At 43.1% G+C, this 12,506-nt stretch overlaps 1 long non-coding RNA gene across 1 annotated transcript in view; it reads right to left on the bottom strand.

Moving 5' to 3' along the window:
* LOC143214861 (uncharacterized) overlaps positions 1-3,967 on the bottom strand; it is a 28,846-nt gene extending 24,879 nt beyond the window's left edge. Inside the window, exon 1 of the long non-coding RNA XR_013010235.1 lies at positions 3,611-3,967. This is a non-coding gene — a long non-coding RNA (uncharacterized LOC143214861). The remainder of the gene's footprint in view (positions 1-3,610) is intronic.
* Positions 3,968-12,506: the final 8,539 nt, after the last annotated feature.

Genomic DNA, 12,506 nt, shown 5'->3' with positions numbered 1-12,506 from the left:
ACAAAAAGAATTTTGTGTATGTAAAGTGAATGGTGAAGATCATCTGAGAGTACTCTTATAGTTGATCGCGAAGGGAAGATCGAAAGACCAAGAGGGTTGATCGTTTCACGGATCACGGGGCCGGTGACAGGCGCGTTAGCCTCGAGCGTGTCCCGGGCAGATAAAAATAAAAGAGGCGTCCCGGTCGGAGGAAAAAGCGCGCGGCCCATAAACGTTTATGGTATCGTTTCCTCGTTGCACACCCTCTTCCGATCCAACGAGCGACAGACCGGCCGCAATTCCTGAACGACGCGGGCACAGACGCCAGGCATTTGCGGCGGGTATTAAGAAATCTCTGCGGACGTTTGGCGGTCGGCCAACATTCCCGGCGAATTAAAATACCGTGCCGAACGTGTGGGGTATCTCTCTTCCATTGCCGAGGTTTTCGCCGCGAAAGTACTGGCCGATTTGTCTCTTTCGAGCTGTGCCGATGTGAAGAAAAATGTTCGACGATCGGGAAAGAATCGAAGCCGACCACTAGGCTGCGGATCTTTATGCAAAATTGTCTGCATCGATTGCAAGAAGTAGAAACCAAGTGGAATATTCCTTCGTTGAAGTGAGACATTTTTTTGTGGATATCTCGGGAACTTGTAAATTTCCGCTAAAAACGAAAGTCATATTTGTATTCAATACGTCGAAAGCTTGGGGGATAATTGTAAAGCTCAAAACCTGCTACATCTTCTATTTTATATGATGCATCGCGGAACATTTAATAGAATGCATCCACTTCCAACTAATCACTAGAAACTTATCATCATAGACAAAGAATCCATCCCTAAGACTGGCACTCCATCCCCGAAGCATCTCGGCGGATTCGTTCGACGGTGTTCGCCGATGACAAGGAATAATACCGCGATAAAGGTAGGCAAGACCTACCTCGAGAGGGAGGTTGTTCGAGGAGTAACGAGCGGACCGGGCGTTAAGGAGACGTCTAGGGGGGTACGAGAAGGAGGGGGTGGTACCTGGCAGTCGCCGGGGTAGCTAGAGCCGTTTGCAGACGCCCTGGTACCAGGGTGAAACCTTCGTACAAAGTCGTAGCTCGCGGCCCTTTCATTTGTAAACGAAATTACAGAATAAGGCCTTGGCGACGGAGGAGCTGCGGGGCTGAAGAAAGAGAGGAATAGAGATGCTGGCGTCAGCATCGAGTCGGGGCGACGGTTATGCGACGATGCCGCCGGTGGGCGAGTATGGTTGCTACGAAAGGGGTTTGGGGGGCTGCGAAGGGGGTTGCTAGAAAAGCAGAGCAAGGGATGTCGAGGGGTACGGCGGGGATGGGCACGAGGTGGATTTTACTCCGAAGCAAACGGCTCAAAGGAAATTAAGGAGCATTCACTCTGCGAGAAGCTCCTACGGAGAAATATCTTCTCTGTGAAGAGAGGCGAGGTGAGAGAGAGAGCGAGGGCGATACGGACCAGAGGGGGAGAGAGCGAGGAGCTGAAAGCTGCGGACTGGTTTGGAATACGAGAGAATCCGGTCTGAATCTTTCCCTGTAAAGGGCAAGACTTCCCTTTCAATCTTTACCGATAGGGAATCGGTGACACGCCGACGCGGCTCGCTGAATACTAAACAGACCCCGGCTCGGGCTCTGGGAATTTTGAAACTATTAGCGGCTATGGTGGGGACGGTCGAACTTGGATATTTGAGGAATTGGACGGAATTTTGTTATGAGCGTTTCGGAAAAATTCATTTTTAATTTTTTAGGCTTTTATCCCTTTTTTCTTAGTACTTCAGGTTGAAAGGCGTGATATTCGACATTCAATTTACTAGCCTTTTTGAGTTGTTAAAGTTTTGTGCATCCGTAACGTAAATAATTTATGTTCTTGCATATATTATGAATTAGCAATTTTAGAAGTGCTTGATAAACGTTTTTCTAATTTCTTTGGCATTAAATTACGAAGATCTGTCTATACGAGTCATTTCGCCTCATCTAGTATTTTTAGTGTTAAAAAGATGTCCCTGTTCCCCCTGATTTCCCATCCCTAACAAGTAAAGAACATTTCTCTGAATGAAAAGCACTGAATTAAAAAACACAATACTAATAAAAACGAGTCACTCGGATCCGTCTATCACCCGTAGGATTGAAAATATGTCTCCTACAATTGCCTTGAACATTAATCCCCCGGCTTTCCACCCCTAAGACACAAAGTAAGAGAAATGCTTCTAGGAGCGAAAAGTGGTAAATAAAACGACTGCGACGGTAAGTAGCGCGATAGAGGCGCAATTTATCTAGAGGCCAGAGCGATTCGTTTCCGAGATTTCGGTATAGCTCGCTTTCTGCCATAGGGAAAGCAATAAAGGCGGCACGGAAGGGTGAATTCCCGATGAAGCTTCGCAAGCATCGCTTCGCAAGCAGGCAGGCAAGCAAGGCGGCATGCTTGAGAGCGCGCTAGAAGCACCATTGCCCTCATCCTGTTTTTCATCCCTTATTTTGCCAGAGGGGGTAGAAGAGGGTCGGTAAGACGGGGGTGGCAGTATGGCCGCTTTACTCCGGGACTCCGCCCTCGAGTGGCTTCCCTCGAAAGGGGAGAGAACTTGGAAAACCTGACTATCCTACAGGGTAGTACAAAGTATAGTACTTACGGCGTAGCGCGAAACGAAATGGGGGTGAAACGGCCGACCGAGTGGGGGTGGAAAGTCGTTCCCGTGCGTGGCCGTACGCTGCTGAATGCTCGCGTGTTGCACGTTTGTTTTTAACGCGTCGCCAACTGCTACAACTTCACCTTAAATTAGGCCAACAAAAAGACAACAAAAGTAAACAAAGCAAGTGTGGAAACAATTTTTCAAACAGCAGAATAACGTACCTATTATTGCTGAATTTAATGAGGAATTCAGTTCGTTTTTAATCACTGTGGCTGACGAGAGCATACGAAAAAGTATAAAAATAATTTTCTTGATCTCCATAAACGCCAGAACAACCAACAAATTATTGATGAATTTTATCATTCATTCATCATGTTCATTTGATCTGTGCTTTACATGAAATAACTGAAGCTATTATACATTAGTATACAATCCTGCCATGTTTCCTTCTCTATTTTCTCTCGAGTACACCAGTGGAAATAATATTCGTTTAAAATAAGTCTAACCTAGAATGCACACCTGAATCAACGAACAACATTTAACAACTGGTTATAATGAATAAATTGATGATGAATCCTACAGAACAGTTCACTTCTTCAACAATCCCACAACACAATGTACCACAATCTGAACAAAGATGGAAGAACCCTAACGATCACTATCAATTAAAAATAACAATCGTAATTCTCACCTAAAATCAGCAAACAATCGCAACACGGGGACCGAAGTTAAAGTAAAATATCTGCATCGTCGGTGGAGGCAGCGTACAGTTCCAACACATACATCACAGAGTCCGCGAAGACAACCCCTAAAATCGATAGCGCCCGGAGCAAATAAATAAACCCCAGAATCACTGTCGCGGCGAAGACACATTTCTTGAACATGTTACTTCGAAATTCTTTTGAAAGAATATAGGTTCACAGACCGCGTATCCTCTAAGAGACCTTCTAGAATTGTGAACTGAAAATCTGTCAAAGAGAGTGTATCTTACGTCATGCTTCTTTCCCGAAGAATCCGCCAGGGGGTCACAGAGTGGAAGGCAATGGGGCACCGTCGATCACGGGACAAAATCGTAAACTGACCAAGGGCCCGGGGTATGCATCCGGGAACTGGTCAGTCCTGATGCCCCACTCTTCCTGTTTTCCCCCTAAGTGACCGGCCAAAGGCCCGGATATGTGGGAAAGAAAACCAGTTCCTGGCAGGATAGCGGGCCAAGGAAGATGGACAATCGACTGGAGGTCAATCTGACTTGGACACGAACGGTGAAAAGGTAGGAAAGGGGGAAAAAATCGCGAAGGAGACAAGAAGGAAACCTGTTCTGGGTCAGTCTTTGGCCCTTCTGACCCAGAGAAGGGACTCGAAGCTGTTGCACCCCTCGCACCGACGAACCTGACCCCTGTCCACGGTGGGAAAGTTCAAGACATGCATCCACGCTTCCTTCTCCCAATCTTGTATCATCGACAGTAATTATAATCTTCTAACAATTCTGAATTTCGAAGAGAAACATTTTATGTAGACGTCGTGATGAACCTTTGGAAAGTGGATTGACCATTTTTGAATATTCCTAAAATTATTTCAACCCTTCATGATCTACACAATATTTATAGTTTTGTTTAAATCAATGTAATGAAGAATTGTTTTAATGTTGTTCGCGCGTAGACTGAGAATTGTATGCATTTAGTACAAGACCATTTTTATTTTGCAGAAAGATTTGCACAAGATAGATAGAAAAGGAAAAATTTTATTTTTATTTTTAAGAGGGTAGAATAAATTTTGCAGTTCTAAAAATTGTTATAGAACACCTTCTCAGACTTTGATTCATTAGGGATTATTATTTCAAGCTCTAGAGGGCCTGAGAATCTTCTTTTAGAAAATAATACTGAATAATTGGAATACGTTCCTAGGGGTGCTTTATCGATTCCCAATTGGGATTGCCAGTGCAGTTGAATAATTTTTTAATGCGTTTCGCACAGCCTCAAACAATTTTCGTTCGAGGAGTACGTTCAATATATTTAAAGGCCACGTTTCTTTTCGGCTCGGAGAATTTTTGTGTCTTCGGAACATGTGTCCGTAGTGCAGGAAGCACTCGTCGAATAACAAATGGGACAGGACAAGCTGCCAAGTCTCGTCGAGGCGAACATGGCGGGTGATTCGAACCGTGTCCTTCTGTATAGGCAGACGTAAAACAGTTTCGAGCGGGCGCGGCTTCGGATTTTACACGAAACAAGAGCGACCGGATTTGCAGCCGGACAGTTGGGACCAGTTGAACCAGGTTCGGTTCGGTTTCGTGGCGCCTATTCGGCCAGGAGCGTCTAGTTCGACCAGTTTTCAAATATTTCTGGGACAGGACAATGTCCGTAGGAGCGGCAGATGCGGCCGGCCGATGAAAGAGCCCGCCACGAGCCGAGTGAAATTTACTTTTTGATTCAAATGTCTCGCAACGAAAAGGATTTATCGCGGGCCCGCTGGATCGGTGTCGGCCCTTTTCCTCGATTCCCATCGGCCCCCTATTTCTCTTTCCCTCTCTCTCTCTCTTTCTATATACCTGTCTTTCTCCGTCTTCTTTTTTCTCGTCCCACGCACACGTTTGTCGACGAGCCGCGAAAAAACGAGGAAACAAAGAAAATGGATAATGCGAGTGGGGTTTGCGAGTCACCGGCACGTCCGCGAAAATAATGGAGTGGTGCCGCGGAGTTTCGTGCGCCGATACGCCGGAAGGTAATGACGGGTGCACCAGCGACGTTCATTAAGAAACTTTAATTAAGTTCCATCAAGTTCGGCGGAGGGAACCGTGAGCGAATAAGAAGTTCTTCTCGCGTTAAAATCGACGCCGCGCCCCCGCCGATCTTACATCCAGAACAAGTTATTTAATAATCTCCGGGAAATTTATGGTTCTGCGGTACAACCGATTGTTTATTCCTCCGAGTGCTATGGGGAAGATGGAGTGTTGGGGGATGCTGGAATTACACGATGCACACCGAGAAAATTTAGAGCAAACTGGAGGTCGAGGCAGCTTTTTTGTGAGATGTTATGGTCCTCAAATTGTTGTTGATATTTTTAAGGATTGGTGGCCTGGTTCGTTATTTTGCTGCTCTATTATGCAATTGTTTTAGAATTGATACGAATAGTGGAATATTACTATGATTTAGAAGATTTAGAAGATCATACATATCTTATCCTATTTCTATCCGCTTTTTGTTCTGAAACTACACCTGCCTTCAACTGTTAATTTCTGCCCTTAAAAGTATTAGTAGAGCACCATCGAGGAAAATATGTTTAAAGATTTGATAAGACTGTAAAATCATCAAAAATGTTCGTTCGTTGAGCATTAAATATTTCATATTGCACGTCGAACTGTAGGGTAACAGATTTAGATTCTGAATTTTTCCTCACTCGACAAAATTTCAAACAGCTAACGGGAATGAATTTTGAGTTAATTCCGGAAGCAAGTAGCATGTTATTCGAGGGGTCAAAAAAATTTTAATCAGATATATGGAATAATAGTCCCAGAGTGACTCCCAAGTAACAATATCAAAAGAAAAGTTTAAATGACACTACCGAGAAAGGCCAATTGGTTTACGATTAACTGTTTTAAAGAAATCCTCAGCCGGGAATCATAAATTTCCAAAAAATTATGAAACAATGTCCAGTAAGCAATTACTAGACTGCGGATTTTATGCATTTATGACAAAAATAGAAACGTACAATTTAAAGCACACACAGAGAGTAATATTAAAAAGATTTAAGGACATCGAAGTATTAGAGTTTCAGCTTAATAAGATAATTGGAGAAAGAAAGAATTTTTTGTTTGGTTCCTTTGGCTTGCAATCGATGCAGACAATTTTTATTTTGCATAAAGATCCGCAGTCTAGTAATTACATAGTTAGTGTTAACAGAAACAAAGTGTCAATTTTTGCTTATATGCCTGAACCTTCGCACAGTTGACACGACTAAATTTTAAGCTAGTCCCAGGACAAATTAGCACGTTATAGGAGTACTGCCAGTAATTTTGGGTTCGGCAGGCAAATAGGTAAGACTTGTGAAGACAATCGTTTCTTATCGCGTTGTTCGTCTCCTCGGATCTTCTTCCCGGCGTCTCTCGAAGCCGGGCGATCACAGGCCACTCTACGCGGATTAATAGTCCCCGGTATTAATCACAGCCAGAGTGACCAATGACCAGGAACTAGTTCAGTTGGCAGTTCGCTGGAAGGACTGCCGGACAGAGGGGTGCCGATGCCTCGGGGCGATGGCTGCTCTAATAGAAAGGCACACACAAGTTGGCCTCGTGGATCGCGTGTCTCCGTACGTGGCCACCGTGGACGCACACCCCCCGATCTCCCCCCCGTTTGCTACCTCCCGAAACCCCCCTCGGACACCGGCCTTTTGTCGTGATCTTATGCGTCCGCGCGATCTAATGAGCCGTCGAATAATTGCTTATTAATGATCAACTGACCGCACGCGAGTAATTCGGCCGCATTGTCGCGCCAACGGCACCGGTGAGCTAATGACGACGACGAGAAAAGAGAAACTGACCACTGGTCACTGTTAGAAGGTCGGCTCTTCTCTTTTTTCTCTTTCTCCCTCTTTCTATTTCTATTTTCGCTCTTCACCCCTCATCTGGAGGATCTGTGCGCGACGATCCGGTTATGGCAGGCTTCCAGGGTTGTTGAATTGAAAGTAGGTTTGAAAATTGTGGACAGGGGACGTGGCTCTCGAGGAACTGGATTTTTCAGGGTGACAGTGGACTGTCCAAACCTCTTTTACTAACCCCCTAGGATTCAGCCTTTGGTAATTATTTAGAAAGAGGTACTCCTCTCCGATCTTGATGAAATGAAATGTGTCATAGATTTCGACATTTTAAACAACTTCTTCCTTTTCACATATAGGGGGGTCGCTTTTAGTTTTCGATATGTTCGTAAAAATCTATTGCTAATACCAGAGTTAGGAAAAAATTTTATTTCAATAAAAATTTTGTATTCTTGCACGCTCCGTGGCAACGTAAGCCTGCTCTGGCGTGGCGTCTGTTTACTTTCTTTTTGCAAACATACTGTGGAGATGAGAAGGAAACAGCGCCTCGCTCTGGTCATACATATGTGTGTAAGGTGAGCTTTCAATTTTGAAAGACTACTCTTGGATTTTCGTATGCGTGGTCGGGCTGGCCTAACGACCTGCTCTCTCTCTCTCTGCCCCCTCCACGACCTAACCACAACTCATTCTATTCGCATAATCTTTGCATTGTAGCTGTTATCCAGAATTTGAACTAGTAATGGAAAAATCATGCGAATAGAATGAGTTCTGTTTAGGCCGGCCCGACCACGTGTACGAAAATCCAGGAGTAAAAAACTATAAGCGACCCCACTATATGTGAAAAGGAAAAAGTTGTTCGAACTGTGTAGCTGCATAACATATTCAAATTTCATCAAAATCGGAGAGGAGTACCTCTTTAAAATAATTACCCAATCTTTTCCTAAACTCTGCAACGTATCCAACTATCCACGTGTCTCGACAATCTTACAAAATTTTTAAAAATCCGACAAGCAGAACGGCAGATGTTAACAGCTAAATTTCACTACAATTTGTTCCACGTAGTTTAAACTTAATGTAGTAGTTTTACCATATACATTTTGGCATACAAATAGACCTCAAGAACTTATGTAAAAGGCATCGATAAGCAAATATTGTATTTATACAGGTTTCGACGCATCTATTCGTGCACAATATAGTCCACAATCGATAAAAATTCTATGTCAATTAATCACTGTTCTCCTATGACATTTTACTAACAGAAATAAATCTATAATTTCATCTAAATAAATTGTGGGAATCAGTAAACATTTTGGAACCAGTATAAGTAGGACATACAATATCAATTTCCTGACACGACTTTTTCGAGATGACCCATTTGTGCTGTGGGTCGGTTAGAATATGGGCTGTTGGGCGAAGAATAACTGATTCTTCGGCGTTCAAGTCGCCAAGGCGTGGGCGTCCGCGCGAGGGGTAGGATTATATTTTCGCAGAAGGCGGTCGTTATCAGCGGCCACGTTCGCAGGTATGTGTAACGATGCACGTAGTGACAAGGGGGTGGCAGACAGAGGCGCAACAGAGGGCCGCACACAAAGCATCGATAACCACGTCCTGCCTGCGCTAGTCCTCTTTGCAATTTGCCTGCTCCCGTAGATTGCACCTGCACGGTCTATTACCGTGCAAGTTCGTCTGCGAGAGAGTAACCCAGCCTCGAACCTTGCTACCTCATCCTTCCCGGTGATGCGACGGCCGGAGGAGGAGGAGGAGGTGGTGGAGGAAGAGGAGGAGGAGAGGGAAAGGGTCGGGGGACGTCCCTATTATAAGTTGCGAACAAACTTTACTTATATGCTCGCGACTACCATCCGCATGCGCCCACTACGGCCCCGCGTCCCTCTTTCTCCGTTCCAGGATGTTATCCTCTCCTCTACCCCATCCTTGCCATCATCAGAAAACCCCCTTTCGGTCGGGCCCCCCTTCTTCCCCACCACCCCACCCCTCTTTCCATCTCGCCCCGGCTGCTACCTTGTTTCTTGCTTGTTATATTTATCAACTTACCTAGGACCTCGAAGTTCACCTATCATTTACTGCCGGGGCTCCTGACAGCATGGCTTCCTCGGGTGTGAAAGTATTCAAGGAGTATGATTCTTGTAGATTCAAATGGTTCTTAAATCATCTAAAATGAAAGAATTAAGGATAATTAATTTTCAGCTTGATTCTCTGTCCTTACGTCTGCAGATTTTTAAAGGATTTTATATTCAACTCTCTACTACAGTGGTTCTTATTCTTTCTGAAGTCAGAGAACACTTTTGATTATATGAAAAATTTGCGGAACACCAAAATTAATGATCCAAAAAACCAACACATACATCCCGCGTAGAAATAAATATATTAATAGATATATTTAATATATTTCGCGGAATTTCGCGGAACATCAGTGTTCCGCAGAACACCGGTTAAGGACCAGTGCTCTACTACTTTCAAGAAATATCCTCGTATCTAGGTAGAAAGAACAGGGTTACGTAAAAAATATAAAATCTCAAGAAATGTGCGCCTAAGAAATATTTCTATCAACCCCCAACCCACCAAGAAATATTCCCACGGAAGAATAGAAAAAGTAATAGTGAAAACACAGGTTGTTAGAAAAATATAAAAACTCAAGGTAATGTGTGTGCACTGAAGAAATATTTCTGTTAACTCCCAACCCTCTAAGAGAAATTCCTATGTAAAAACCAAACAAGAAATGAGAGTAAAACGATGTAGCAGTCGTTAATAGGAGGGGCCTAGGAAATTATCTGAAGGGTTATCTGGATTCTAAAGGGCACCGCCCCTAAATATAAGGGTACGGTTCGTCGCCAGGCCCACAAAGGGTACCGAGGCGGGGCCTGTTCCACTTCTATAGTCATTGAACGGGGGGGGGGGGGCTGGAAACATGGACGAAGTATGGAAGGAAGTCTGTATACAGGGTGTCCCATTTTACTATTTTTCGATTAGGGGAACGTCAGAATGGCCTCACCCCCTACTGCCATCATACAAAATGGGAACTGTTGAATTTGAAACCACGTAAGCATTGTAAACAGTTTTAAAGACTCCATTTTTAGTTAATATTTTTTACACATCTCGGAAGTGCTTATAAACAGTCCGCCTACAACAGATAGTAGTTAACAAGCATGCTTGTCGTGTATTATGAGCGAAACAATAATTTGTTGGGGTGATTTAAGTTTACGAGGTAGCCGCAACAGGGTTGTAAAAAAGTATCGACGCCATGGGGTCCGGCAGGAAAATTGTTCTCTGCTTTACGAGCCCTTAAGTGACCCTAAAACTCGAGCCCCATATCAGTGGGACCTCATATGGGGTGCGTTGCGAATTTCCCAATTACGTATTACACAATAGCATCTCAATTTTTACGAATTCCGTCAATATTAATGAGATTATTAATTCTCTAAAAGATTTATACACCACTTACTTAACAATAATATTAATTACTAAAAAATGGATGAGAATTCAGTTTATATGAGGACTTTCTCGAAGAGGAGACCGTATAAGAAGGAAATAAAGTCTACAAGCTTCGATTTACATACAATTTTGCAACAACAATTATCAACCCTTAGATAAGGGTTGTCCAAATGCATCAGAGAACTTTTATGCACGCAGTCGATAGGAAAAAAAATAGAAAAGTTTTTCTATTTTCACTGCAGAGGACGGGATGGTATAATTCCAGTTGGTAATACAGGGTTGGAAAGTTTCCCGCGGGACCAGTAGATGTCAGGACGATTGCGACATAAAAAAGCAGGGTGAAAGGGCGGCAGGGTGGCCGGTGGCTTCTTTGATGCGATTCGAGTCGACCCTTGCTTACCTGAAAAACTACCCTTATAAAAAAGCTGCACCCCAAAAAACGATACCCCTGACATCGAGCCACTTTTTTCTCATCCCTCCGTCAGGTTTGAATCAATACCGAATTAGGGTCGACGGTAAACAGATTCAGGGGTAGCGAGCGTACCATTAAAAAGTCTGAGGGTCCCATATTTTTTTTCAATCACAGCACCTCCAACATTTTTTGCGTCTTCGCAAAGAACGAAATGAATTACAATTGAGGGTAAATATTTCAATCGGGAATGAAAACGGACTCCGATTGAAATACTCGAAGATTCCGGTGGTTGATTTTCTTGATACTTGACCGAGTGCTGTAACCAGCCACTGACAGACGTTCGAGACGAATATAAAACGCGCCCTCCACCCTCTGGCAATTATTCGCAACCCTCGGAGGTTCGGGCGAATTCTTCGGTTCGCTCGTGCGTCCATCCCCCGACGCGGGGAATTATTAAAATCCAGATTGAGACGAGAGAGAAAGCGATCGTTCGCGAAAATCCCGCTCGCAGCCACGAAACAAAACCGTCGGACCCCTCCGTTTGCTAATCGGAATAATCTCCACGGGAGGAGCCCTCTCAACCCCTTTTTCCGAGCCTCGTTTTCTTTTCGGAGAAGGTGCTGACGATGCCTCGCGATATGCAACCCTTGGTTCTTAGACTAAACGTTTCTAGCTTGTAAATATACCCTTAGAATTGAACTCTGTATGTGGTTCTTCGAATATTATTTTCTTATATTGGGTGAAAAATCAGGGTTGTGTTTTGTGATGGGTAACAGTCGTATATTAATACTTGAATGTACAGGGTTAATTTTTGGTAACGTAATTATTGGACTGCGGATTTTTTGCATTTATGACAAAAGTGAATAGGTAAAATACAAAATTGTGATGATGTCAGAAGAATTCACGAACAGTGTTTCATCGCCTAATTAAAATTATTAATCCCGTGATGAAGACTCTGGACAGAGTCTAATAAATGTGTATGCTATTCAGTTCCTTTAAATTGAAACAAAATTCTATTTTGGTTTTGTTAATGTACAGTTATTGCAAAACATATAGACGTACAATAAGTATAAAGTTTCTCCTTATTTAGGAAATTAAGAATTACAAAAAATGTTTTCATCACTGAAATCATAAAATAAATCGTAGGGCAAGGGCTAATGGAAGAAAATCACTAATACCTCAATTATCTTTCCTACAATCGAGTTAAAAAATTTTACTGGTAAACTACTACTAACAAATTGTGTTAACTAAGCAACCTTTTTCCAAGAAATTGTCTATAATCTCATCGTTACATCACCAAGAACTGAAAAATATACTAATATCATATACATATTTTTACTCCATCGAGTCACATATCTATGAACCTTTCATTATCTTTATCTTTATGAATTAGCTTTATACTATATGGATGATTAATTAATACTAATAAAATATTCACTCACTGACTCCCTATAACTACCCCTGGATTACTAATAATCTTTATAATTATAATTGAGAC

This window comes from Lasioglossum baleicum, chromosome 13 (genome assembly GCF_051020765.1).
Source record: "Lasioglossum baleicum chromosome 13, iyLasBale1, whole genome shotgun sequence".
Classification (NCBI taxonomy): Eukaryota; Metazoa; Arthropoda; class Insecta; order Hymenoptera; family Halictidae; genus Lasioglossum; species Lasioglossum baleicum.
This window is presented reverse-complemented; position numbering and strand designations above follow the sequence as displayed.